The sequence below is a fragment of the Lithobates pipiens genome, unplaced genomic scaffold (genome assembly GCF_037356315.1).
Source record: "Lithobates pipiens isolate NorthernLeopardFrog02 unplaced genomic scaffold, aLitPip1_a1.2 Scaffold_10, whole genome shotgun sequence".
Taxonomy (NCBI): domain Eukaryota; kingdom Metazoa; phylum Chordata; class Amphibia; order Anura; family Ranidae; genus Lithobates; species Lithobates pipiens.
In genome coordinates, this window is record NW_027507686.1 from 114,572,624 (window position 1) to 114,585,161 (window position 12,538).

Below are 12,538 nucleotides of genomic sequence, written 5' to 3' on the forward strand. Positions count from 1 at the left end.
GGTCACTGCAACTTTTTATCTCAAACGGTATGTGTGAAATAATTTTTCAAAGGCCTTTTTTTGGGAAAAAACAACGGTTTTATGAATTAAAAACAACAAAACAGTAAAGTTAGCCCAATTTTTTTATATAATGCGGAAGATGTTACGCCGAGTAAATAGATACCCAACATGTCACACTTTAAAATTGCACACACCCATGGAATGGTACCAAACTTCGGTACTTAAAAATCTCCATCGGCGACGTTTTGGAAATGTTTATAGATTACCAATTTAGAGTTGCAGAGGAGGTCTAGTGAGAGAATTGTTGCACATGCTCTGGCGCATGCGGCGATACCTCACATGTGTGGTTTGAATTGCGTTTATATATTTGGGAGGGACTTGCGTGTGCATTCGCTTCCAAGGACAGGGACGTTTTAAAATGTATTTTTTATTTTACTTATTTATTTTTTTACTCTTTTTTGACATTTTTATTTTTGATCACTTTTATAAACATCCCTTGTAATAGGAATCTATTGTGACAGCTCCTCTTTATGGAGAGATGCTGGGTCAATAAGACCCCACATCCCTCCTCCAGGCTGGAAAGCATGAGATTAAGAAAAAAATTAACCGACCTCAAGCTGACAGCCACGATCGTGATTTTGTACATCCTGGAAAGTCAAAGTCGTGCCCGGGCCTCCGACATTCATAGAGATGACTGGTGACCATCTGGTCACCGTAAATCTTTATTGTCGTCATTCTGCCTGGAGAAGCAACGGATGGCGGCAGGAGGGGAGGACGTCCCCTCCCGTCACCTATAAGAACAATCAAGCAGTGGAACTGCCACTATGATCATTCTGGCTGGCTGGAAAGAATGATATCTGAATGATGCCTGTAGCTATAGGCATCAGATATCTCTGCACAAAGTCAAGGACGTCATTTGACTATGTGCAGTATTGAATATAACAAACATGTCATACTTACAGTTGCACATACTGTGCAGTTCGTTTTGCACTGAGTGGCCCCAATCCTCAACTTCTGGGTTCCCCTGGCAGCACTGATAGCCCCTCTCCGCATCATATAACTCCCTAGGAGAAGCGCTCTCCCGGGGGGTTACCTTGTGAGCATGCTCCCGAGTCCAGCATTTGGGTCCATAGATGCAGAATGCCAGACTCGGCCCCGCCCCCCCAGCACCTGCGTCATTGGATTTGATTGACAGCAGCGGGAACCAATGGCTGTGTTGCTATCAATCGATCCAATCAAGAGCCGAGACAACAGGCAGAGGGAAATACAGGGCTCAGGTGAATAAAATGGGGGGGCTGGGGGGGCTGGTTAGTGACAGAAGTTTTTTCACCTTAATGCATAGGATGCATTAAGGTGAAAAAATTAGGGTTTACAACCCATTTAACCACTTGCCGTCCATCCGCTGCAGTACTGCAGCAGAATGGCACAGGCAGGTGAATCGCCATTATGCTATGTCGGGCATGCAGCTGGCAGATTCAATCAGGAACCTATCAATCCCCAGGCCCAGACCAATGAAATCTGGCCTGGACCAGGGGATTGCTCCTGACAAATTATATCCTTCCCCTGTCTGTGTAACTGTAAACACTGACAGGGGAAGTGATGTCATCTCTCCTCGTGTCGGTCTTTTCGCTCCAGACCGAGAGGAGAGAGCATCAGTGAGTTGCACAACACACTGACACCAGGTCACGTAGGCACACAATTCACCCCCCCCCGATCATCCCCCAGTTAACCCCTTCACCACCTGTCACTGTGTTACCCAGTGCAGCAATCAGATTTATTTTTGATCTCTGTACTAGTGTCAGTGACAAAAATCAGTGTTAGGTTTAGGGACCCCCCCAATAAAGGTTTAACCCCGGATTACCCCCTGTCACCTGTGATCACAGTATAAATGTCACGGGTGACACAGTTTAGCTAGATTTTTTTTTTATAGCTTTAGGGCACCCGCCGTATTTTACCCAATAAAGGATTAATACCCCGATCACCCGGTGGTTTTAGCATCAGATAGGATCCGCATTGCACTAGGCAGTGTCAGATCAGTGCCAGTACCGCTAACACCCACGCACACAACATACGCCTCCCTTAGTAGTTTAGTGTCTGATCGACATCTGATTTGATCAGATCTATACTACCGTCCTCAACAGTTTAGGGTTCCCAAAAATGCAGTGTTAGCAGGATCAGCCCAGATACTTGCTAGCACCTGTGTTTAGCCCCTCCACCCAGCCCAGCCCACCCAAGTGCAGTATCAATCGATCACTGTCACTTAGAAAACACAACACATAACACATAACTGCAGCATTCGCAGACTCAGACCTGAATCCCTGTGAACGCTAAAGCCCCGTACACACGAGAGGACTTATGTCCGACAGACTTCCGAAGGAGTTCCGTCGGAGTTCTGCTGGAATTCCGACAGAGTTCTGACAGACTTTTCGGCTGAGCGGACTTGGCCACACACAATCACACTAAACTCCGACGGATTCGAACGTGATGACGTACGACTGGATTTGAATAAGGAAGTTCATAGCCAGTAGCCAATAGCTGCCCTAGCGTCGGTTTTAGTCCATCGGAATAGCATACACACAAGCGAATTTTTCGAAGGGACCGGGTCCGGCGGAGTTCCTTCGGAAAAATTTGAAGCATGTTCCATATTCTAAAGTCCTTCGGACTTTGGCGAGTCAAAAGTCCGTTGCAGCCCACACACGATCGAATAGTCTGACGGACTCAGTCCGTCGGACTTTGGATGTTGAAAAGTCCGCTCGTGTGTACGGGGCTTTACAGTTTTTTTGGTAGCACCTGAATCAGTTGCTGACATAGGAGTTTTTTACCTGCGAGTCTCACTAGTGTACCAGTAAATTTAGAGACCAAAATGTCAAAGCGAAGGTACACTAGTGAAGAGGCCTACAAGTTTGAGCATGACAGATAGTGAAGAGGAAGTCATTCATCTGTCAGATTCAGGCTTAGACTACGAACCTGTAGACAGCAGCGGCACCCTGGCAGATAACTCTCACAATGGAGTTGTGGTCCTTCCCCCATTCACTGGCTAACCCAGAATTCAGGTGGAAACAGTTGATTTTATGTCACTGTTTTTCACCAAGGATCTCTATAGATCTATTGTGGACCAAAGCAATTTATATGCTGGTCAATTCATCGCTGCTAATCCCCAGTTGTCCCTTGCCAGAGATTGGAAACCTATTACGGTTTCCAAATTTAAGACCTTCCTGGGCCTATCCCTCCTCATGGGTATAACTAAAAAGAATGAGTTGCGGTCATATTGGTCCACTGACCCAATTCACCATATGCCAGTGTTCTCTGCCTCCATGGCCAGGACACGATACGAGCAGATTTTGTGGTTCATGCATTTCAACGATAATGAACTCTGTCATTCTCGGGGTGACTCCGAATTTGATCGGCTCTACAAAATTCGTTCCCTCGTAAAACACTTCAACCAATGTTTATGTGGTCAATTACACAAGCGTGCCACTTTTTAGTCACTTGTTTGATCAAATTGGTGCATGTGGCACCGTGCAATCTAATCACCAGAGCTTACCCCAGCGGCTTGAATATTCCTGTCTTAGGCTGGAGGAGAGAGCCTGCTTGAGATGTAATAATTTGCTCGCTGTGAAGTGGAGGGATAATAAGAATGTTTTTATTCTGTCCTCCCTTCACACAGATACAATTATCCAAATTCCTAAGGCGACTGGCGTTATGGAGAAACCCCTCTGTGTCCATGAATATAACCTTTTTTTTTCTTTTTTTTTGTATGTCCTCAAGGGCAGTACCGGACCCCCATATCCTTTGTATGAATATAACCTTAATATGGGAGGGGTGGACCTCAATGATCAGTTATTGGCGCCGTACCCAATTGCCCGTAAGGCCAGACGCTGGTACAAAAAAGTGTCTGTTTATTTCAATTGGCTTTGCTGAATGCTCATGTGCTATACAGAGCTTCAGGACGAACTGGATCCTTCCTTAAATTCCAGGAAGAGATCAGAGCCCTTCTGTTTCCAGACAGTGCTGGCCCAACTTCCCAATCCAAATGCAGTAAGCTGGCTGCATGAGAGGCATTTTCCGCATGTCCTCTCTGGTACTCCTACCAAAAAAACCCACCAAAGAAGATGTCATGTCTGTAGGAAGTGCAGATTTAGGCATGAAACACGCTTTTATTGTCCCTCCTGTCCTGACCAACCTGGTCTTTGCATTGGTGACTGTTTCGAACACTATCACACACTAGTTGAGTATTAGAGTAGGGTACAGCACCACACAGTCATAGGCACACATACACAGGGTCTGGGGGTCTCAAAAGATGTGATGGCCATCACATTTTTAGAGGCCCTAATCTGCAACATTCAGTTTATAGTTTTTTTTTATAGTTTTTATAAAAGTGAAAAAAAAAAAATGAAAAAAAAACACACAAAAATAAATAAAGCCAAAAATAGTTGTGGTTGTATTTTTCTTCTCTATCTCTCTATTGTTCTCTCTTATGTTCGCTCTCTACTGTCCACTCTACTGTTCGCTCACTATTGTTCTATATTTATTGTTCTCTCTCTGCTTTATTTTTACTATGTTTTATTGCATTTGCTTTGCAGGTATGGTATGTTATACTGTAATGTTTGTTTTATTGTTAACCATCATTTGCTTAGCAGGTACATCATTCAGCTGCAGTGCACATTTATTTATCTTGACAGCAACAGCATTTGCTCCCACAATACCTAAAGCCATGACTCCAGCGCTGTAGGAGGTGATTTCACCACCACAATTAAATAAAAGAGAATATATGCTAAAGCATGGGGGCAGCAGGGGTGGAGGATCGATTTGCTCCTAACTTTTGGGGTGGATGTCCCCATGCTGCTGGATATATATATTTTTGGCACAGTTTGCGTTAAAAAAATGTTATTACTATATTTTTGTATTTGATTTGCAGGTATGGTATGTCTTACGGTCTTATGGCAGCCAACGTGTGGCTTTAGTCCCACCTCCGTTACCCTATAGGACGATACTCCCATAAATCTTTGCTCCCTGCCAGAGGCAATGTTCTTTTTTTGTCCTCCTCCGAAGGACCTAGAATGTGTCTTTCTACCCTGAAGAATTTAGTTTTTCTCTTGCGATACGGACCGGCTGAGCGACTTGGAGTCGTATGTTTCCAATAAGCTCTCGCTACTACCTGAGTATGGAAGGGGCATATGGAAGAGGCGATGAAGAGGTGTATTCCTGGTCACTGACAGGTTAAACCGCATTCTGGTCATTGTCCTAGCTACTAGCAGGTGATTGTCGCCCCCCCCAAAAAGTCCGGCAAGTATATTTGTGGCTTACCTTCGGCTGGTTATCGATCGCAGGAGTGGTGAGTCCTAATGTCTGTCCATGGCAGCCGTTTTTTGTTGTGTCTGTGTTTTTGTCCTTTCCCCCTGTGCTCCTGTGGTTTCCTTGCGTTCCAGCCACCGAGCTACCTCCTCGTTGGCCGCGCGGCTGTTCTGCGCTTGCGCGAGGCCAGCTTGAGAACAAGGCTGGGGCCACGAATGCGCGTAGCGGTTTTCGCACATGTGCCCTAGCGTTGTGATCGTCGCGATGATGACGTCACTATGGCGGCAATTTTAAAAGAGGAAAACAGCTTACAAGCTTTTGGGATGCTTGTAAAGCTTGCAGCGACATTCCTGAGATCCTGGTTCTCTCAGCAAAAGGTATGAGTTCTGTAGGGGAAAGTCATGCTACCTGTTCCTAACTGTTCACTGTGTTTTAATTGGGGCTGTTCTTATTTCAGCCCTGATGGACCCTTCCAGAATCCTAGATCCGTCACCGCCTGCTAGTGGCCAGCCCTCTCGTAGCAGGTATTTGGTAGGGGGGATTCCCTTGGAATGCCTGCTGGGGGGGGATAGTGGAACATCAGTATATGTTGTTCCACTGACACAGATGGTTCTTTTTTTTTCTAGCCCCTCTAGGTCTACCCAACACCGGAGTTCTCACAGAGGAAGTGATTTGTCAAAATCCCATCGCCGCCATTCCTCTTCCAGATCCGGACACCACGGTTCTCCTGCGAGAACTAGTCACCGTAGCCGAGAACCATCCCGACCTTCCACAGCTTGCTCCAGTCATGCAGCAGAAGGATTATGTTGAGGGTGTAGGGCTCATGTCCCTGTATACAAGTCCCTTTGTGATGCCTGCTATGTTAAAGCAACTGGCAAAAGGAGTGACTCTGACCAGCAACTGAAATCTCTGGTTGAGAAGATGGTTAAGGACAGCCTAAAGAAGTTGGAGGCCCCCCATATGTCTGCCGTAGAGTCTCCAAGATCTCCAGGGAGGGATGCTCAGGCTCAGGACACATTCCTCTTTGCCTAGCCATCCATCCGCTGTCCTCTCAGATAGTGAATCTGAGGAAGAGGAGTCTGGTTCCGGATTTGCCTTTTCTCTGCTCCCTCCTTAGTCAAAGCCATCAAGGAAACGCTGAATTGGGAAGAGCCAGTAGCGGCTCCGGCAAAACAGACATTTTTTTTCTCAAACAATTAAAGAAGGAGCGTATCAGCTTTCCTTTTCTTTCAGAATTAGGGGAAGTGATCACGGATGAGTGGGGTAAAGTAGAGAAGAAGAACTCTCTCCTTTCCAAAATTCAGAGGCTTTACCCTTTTAAAGAGGAAGAAGTGAAGCAATTGGAATCATCCCCTCTGGTGGATGCAGCAGTAATGAGGTAGGTCAGACATGTGACCCTTCCTTTAGAGGATACAGTCTCCTTCAAGGACGCTCTGGATAGGAGGATAGATTCTGACCTGAAGCGGGTCTATCTTATGGCAGGCATGGCCTGTAAGCCAGCCTTGGCCTTGGCTGCCTTGCCTAGAGCTATGGAGGTCTGGTCTGGCAATGTCGATGAGACGCTCAGAAATGTCTCAGAAGATCTAGCCAAAAGTTCACCCATCCAGGAATTGAGGCTAGCTTTGGCTTTCTTGGGTGAGGCCTCGATTGACATTATTTGGCTGGTGGCTTGAGTTATGCTTTCATCCGTGACTGCCAAGCATGCCCTGTGGCTCCATCCTAGGCTAGCCGATCCTGCTTCTAAAGAGGGTTGGTGCCGAATCCCCTTTGACGGTTCGTCTCTTTTCGGCAATAAATTAGTGCAATAACTCAGGCCACTGGGGGTAAGTCGGGGTTTCTTACCCAAGACAGGCGCCTGCAAAGCCAAAGAAGACTGTTTCCAAGGAAGCAGAATCAAGACCGTGCCAGGGCGGTGTGCAGTTATAGGCCTGGGCGGGAATTTTCCAGATCTTGGAGGTCCAGACAATCATCTCTCAAAAAGACCGCAAAAATCTGGTCGACGGGGGAGAAGGAACCAACCAATTCCTTTTGAGATCGGACTCGCCCAGACGGGCCAGGTGGGAGCTCGTTTGCTCAATTTTCGCCACGTCTGGGCGGCCTCGATCTAGGATTTTTGGACCATCAGGACAGTCTCTTCTGGACACACTTGGACATTCAGCAGTGTCCCCAAGCTCAAGTGTGTCCCTACGTCCATTACGATGTCAGAAGGAAAAAGGCAAATACTATCAGCCTACTTAAGATCTTTGTTGGATCAAGGCGCTGCTATTCCCGTTCTAGTCGATCAATGTGGTATGGGAATGTATTCCCCTCTTTTCTTGGTCCAGAAGAAGAGCGTTGCACGGAGACACGTAATATTTCAAGATGGAGACTCTGTCCATGATCCAACAGTCAGTGCAGCCAGGGGACTGGCTTGTCTCAATAGATCTCAAAGACGCCTATTTTCACGTTACTGTGGCAAAAGACTTCCAACAATTTCTTTGATTCTCCATAGGCCAACTTCACTTAAAATTTACATGCCTTCCCTTCAGTCTGTCAACTTCTCCAAGCACCTTCTCGAAGGTCCTGCTTGCAATCGTGGCATTATTAAGAATCAGAAGAATCCGTATTCATCACTACCTGGACAACCTACTCCTTCTGGCTCAGTACAGAGATCGTCTCTTGGAACACAGGGATCAGACCATTTCAACCCTCAAGGAATTCGGGTGGCTCCTGAATCTGAAGAAGAGCCAGTTAGAGCCTTTGCAGCCTCTCGTGTTCCTCAGAGCACTTTTTGACACAGTGAGAGGTACCATCTCTCTGCCTGAGGAGAATGTCGCAATAGTTCGAGACAGGGTTCGCCTGGCTCTCTCGTCTTCTCATCTCAGCGCACTTCATTGTCTAAGGATCATAGGCACCATGGTGTCCACAATACTGATGGTGAAGTGGGCACAATGGAGGATGCACCCCTTTCAGATGGGTTTTCTTCATCAGTGGTCAGGAGACAAAATCCAGACTATCCATATCACTCAGGTCATGAGGGGTTCCCTCCTCTGGTGGCTTCGTCAGGAGAACCTGCTAAATTGCCTTTTTATTCTTCCAATCAAGTGGATCACGGTAACGTCAGATGCCAGCAACAGAGGTTGGGGGCTCATTGTCTGACGGAGGTGGCTCAGGGCATTTGGGACTTTCCCTCTCGGGGAATAGTGTCAAATGTTCTAGAGTTACGTGCAGCCTTTCTAGCACTGTTGGCTTTTCCTCATCTGATAGTGGGAACATCTGTAGTTCTCAGGCTGGACAACACGACAGCAGTAACCTACAAAGGAAGCAGGGGGGCACCAGAAGTCGATCTCTGCTGCTAGAGGTGGAACCAATCATGCGTTGGGCGCAGAATAATCTGGCCAACTTAACGGCAACCTATGTGCCTGGAATTCTCAATGTCCAGATGGGATCTGCTCTCCCAAGGCGCGATTCTCATCTACAGTTGAGGGCTTGGTTTTTGAGAGGGGGAGGTTGGAAGCACTAGGATGTCCCAAGGGAGCTATTCCCACTCTCCTAAATGCTAGAAGGTGAAGCACTAATAAAGTATATGCACGGATTTGGGCTAAGTTCTTGTCCCATATGTCTTCCAGAATTCATGCGGCTCGCCTGCAGTTCAAGACATTTTGAGTTTCCTGCAATCAGGCCTGGATTTACCCCTGTCGGTTAGTTCCCTTCGTGTTCAGGTGTCAGCTATCTCCACCTTTATCGAGGTGTCGTGGGCCAAACATGCCCTTATTCAGCAATTCTTTAAAGGAGCAGTGAGACTGAGACCCCAAAGGAAACCCAGGTTCCCTAAATGGAACCTGCCTCTAGTTTTTGACTTTTTTTCTCATCTTGATAAGTCTCTTTCCAACAGAGAGCTTACTATTAAAACTGCCTTTTTGGTGGCCGTCACCTTGGCAAAGAGGGTATCGGAAATTCAGGTTCTAGGAGCCAAAGAACCTTTTCTAACCTTTTTTTCAGACAGGGTGGTCCTAGTTCCAATGTTAGGGTCAAACCGTAAGGCCACCTCAATTTTCCATGAGAACCAAGAGATCTCACTCCCCATCTTCAGGTCCACTGGATTCTCAGATGTTCATCCTCTTGATGTTGGTGGCTCCTTAAAGCAATACCTGAAAGTTACAGCTCAATTTCGTCCGTCTGCTTATCTGTTCGTTCTGTTCTATGGGAAAAACAAGGGACTCCGAGCATCAGTTAGATCAATTGCTACATGGATAGTACAATTCAGTGGGCATATAGAGAGAAGGGCTTGGCTCCTCCTCAGGCAATAACAGCACATTCAACCAAAAGTTTTTCAACCTCGTGAGCGACCTCGCACCATGTGGCTCCTGAAGTAATCTGCAGGGCGGCATCTTGGTCGTCGATCCATACCTTCATGACTCATTATTGTGTTGAGCCAGCGGCTCTGTCTTCAGTTGATTTTGGTGTTAACGTTTTGTCAATTGACGGTGTCAAATAAATCTTTGTTTATTCAGCACTTTTTCCCACCCAGGTGTGTACGGCGAGTTATTTCCCACACGTTGGGTGCCATGGAGTCTGTCAGGAAAACTGAAAATTTCTGTCAAAATACTTACCGTAATTTTCCTTTCCTGATAGACTCCATGGCAGCAGGAGTTCCCTCCCAAATGGCTGGAGTATGATAGTTACCGAACACGGCCTCTGGCAGGGAGCAAAGATTTATGGGAGTATCGTCCTATAGGGTAATGGAGGCAGGACTAAACCCACACGTTGGCTGCCATGGAGTCCATCAGGAAAGGAAAATTACAGTAACCGCAATAACATTTTTTTAACGCAAACTGTGCCAAAAATATATATATGCCGAAGCATGGGGAAATCCGCCCCAAAATTTAGGAGCAAATTGATCCTCCACCCCTGCTGCCCCCATGCTTTAGCAAGTATTTTGACAGAAATTTTCCGTTTTGTTTTATTGTTAACCCTCATTTGCTTAGCAGGTACGCCATTCAGTTGCAGCGCTGATTTATTTATCTTGACAGCAACAGCGTTTGCTCCCACGATACATAAAGCCGTGACTCCAGGGCTGTAGGAGGAGATTTCACCACCACAGTTAAAAACAAAATGGTGAATGTATGCCCATCATTAGAAATGGGTGGATGAAGGGAGGTATTCTAATGGTGGTCATACCCACGATCAATCTTTTTTTCATTTGGCCCACAGGCTGCATGAAAAAAAAAATTGATTACAATATATATCCAACAAGGACCAGCAACGTACTGGTATGTTGCTGGACTTTGCGTGGTTATACATAATGATGCCTGCGAGCATTATCTTGGTATCATTCTTTTCAGCCAGCTGTTGGCTTTCATGTAAAAGCAATCCTAGTGGCTAATTAGCTTCTAGACTGCTTTTACAAGTAGTTTACAAGTAGTGGGAGAGAATGACCCCCCCACCGTCTTCCATGGTTTTCTTTGGCTCTCCTGACCCAAATGGGAACCTGAGAATGCAGCCGGTGGTTCCACCAGCTGACCGTAGAGCTAATCAGAGACCAGAATGGCTCCAATCATCTCTGTGGCCTAAGAAACCAGAAGTTACAAGCATTTCATGACTGAAGCCCCATACTCATCAGTTTTTCTGATGAGTTTTTCCTTCAGGTTTACCAAAACCATGTAGTGCAAGGGCCTGCCTGATTGCATACACATTGAAACTCCTAAGGTTTGACCTCATATTATATGATTTTGGTAAATCTGAAGGAAAAACTCAGCAGAAAAAAACTGATAGTGTGTATGGGGCAGTCGATTTCGCCGGATGTAAACAGCACCATTGGGAAATTGAGAAAGCATTTTATCACACCGATCTTGGTGTGGTCAGATGCTTTGAGGGCGGAGGATCTAACGTCTAATAGACCCAATTTAAAAAAAAAAAAGTACCTGTCACTACCTATTGCTATCATAGGGGATATTTACATTCCCTGAATAAAAATGATAAAAAAATGAATAAAAAAAATAAAAATGAAAGGAACAGTTTGAAAAAAAAAAAAAAAAGCAAAGGTGAACGCAAGCTTTCTGGCGTTATGTAAGCAACAATTGCACCATTCACGTGACATATCCCTGCAAAGGTCAGATCGAGGGCAGTAATTTTAGCAGTAGATCTCCTCTGTAAATCTAAAGTGGTAACCCGTAAAGGCTTTTAAAAACGTATGGAGTTTGTCACCACTGCACGTTTGTGCACAATTTTAAAGCATGTTATGTTTGGTATGCATGTACTTGGCCTAAGATCATCTTTTTTCTTTCATCAAACATTTGGGCAATATAGTGTGTTTTAGTGGTAAAATTTTAAAAAAAAGTGTGTTTCTTCCCCAAAAAAGCCTTTTAAAAATTGCTGCACAAATAAATACTGTGTGAAAAAATAAATAAATGAAACACCCAACATTTTAATCAGTAGGGCCATCGCTTAAAAAAAATTATATAATGTTTGGGGGTTCAAAGTAATTTTCTTGCAAAAAAAAATATTTTATTTTTTCATGTAAAGGGCTTTGTCTTCAAGCGGTTAGAAGAGTGGGTGATGTACAATATAAGCTTCTAATGTCATGTACATACGACCGGACTTTCCGTCACAAAATGTCAGACGGAATCATTTCATCGCATATTCCGATCGTGTGTGGGCTTCAGCTGACTTTTTTTTCAAAACGACTAATGGACCTAGAAATAGAACAGGTTTTACATCTTTCCGACAGAATCAATTCCCATCGGGAAAATCGTTCATCTGTATGCTAGTCCAACAGACCAAATACGACGCAAGGGCAGCTATTGGCTAATGGCTATTGAACTTCCTTTTCTAGTCCCGTTGTACATCATCGCGTTTGAAACAAACGGACTTTGGTGTGATCGTGTGTAGGCAAGTCCACGTTCGGTTGGAACTCCGTTGGAAAACTCAGTCGGAAAGACAGTCAGGAGTTTATTCTGACGGAAAGTCTGGTTGTGTGCACGCGGCATAAATGTTGTGCATAATGTGACAGGACAGTTCAAAACGTAGACAACCCAAGCTATTTGCTGAGAGGCATGCCGAGTCCATGGAATAGTTTATATTTTGACACAAGTTGCGGGAAAAATACTTTTTTTTTTTTAGTTGTCACTAAATGATATGTTACTAAATGATATGTTGCTCAAACATGCCATTGGCATATGTGAAATTACACCCCAAAATACATTCTGTTGCTTCTCCTCAGTACGGGGATACTACACGTTTGAGACTTTTTGGGAGTCTAGCC

General features: G+C 45.2%; 1 protein-coding gene across 30 annotated transcripts in view; it reads right to left on the bottom strand.

Moving 5' to 3' along the window:
• LOC143934091 (neurexin-2-like) overlaps positions 1-12,538 on the bottom strand; it is a 3,463,823-nt gene that overhangs the window by 3,023,269 nt on the left and 428,016 nt on the right. The gene's annotated exons all lie outside the window — the stretch shown is intronic.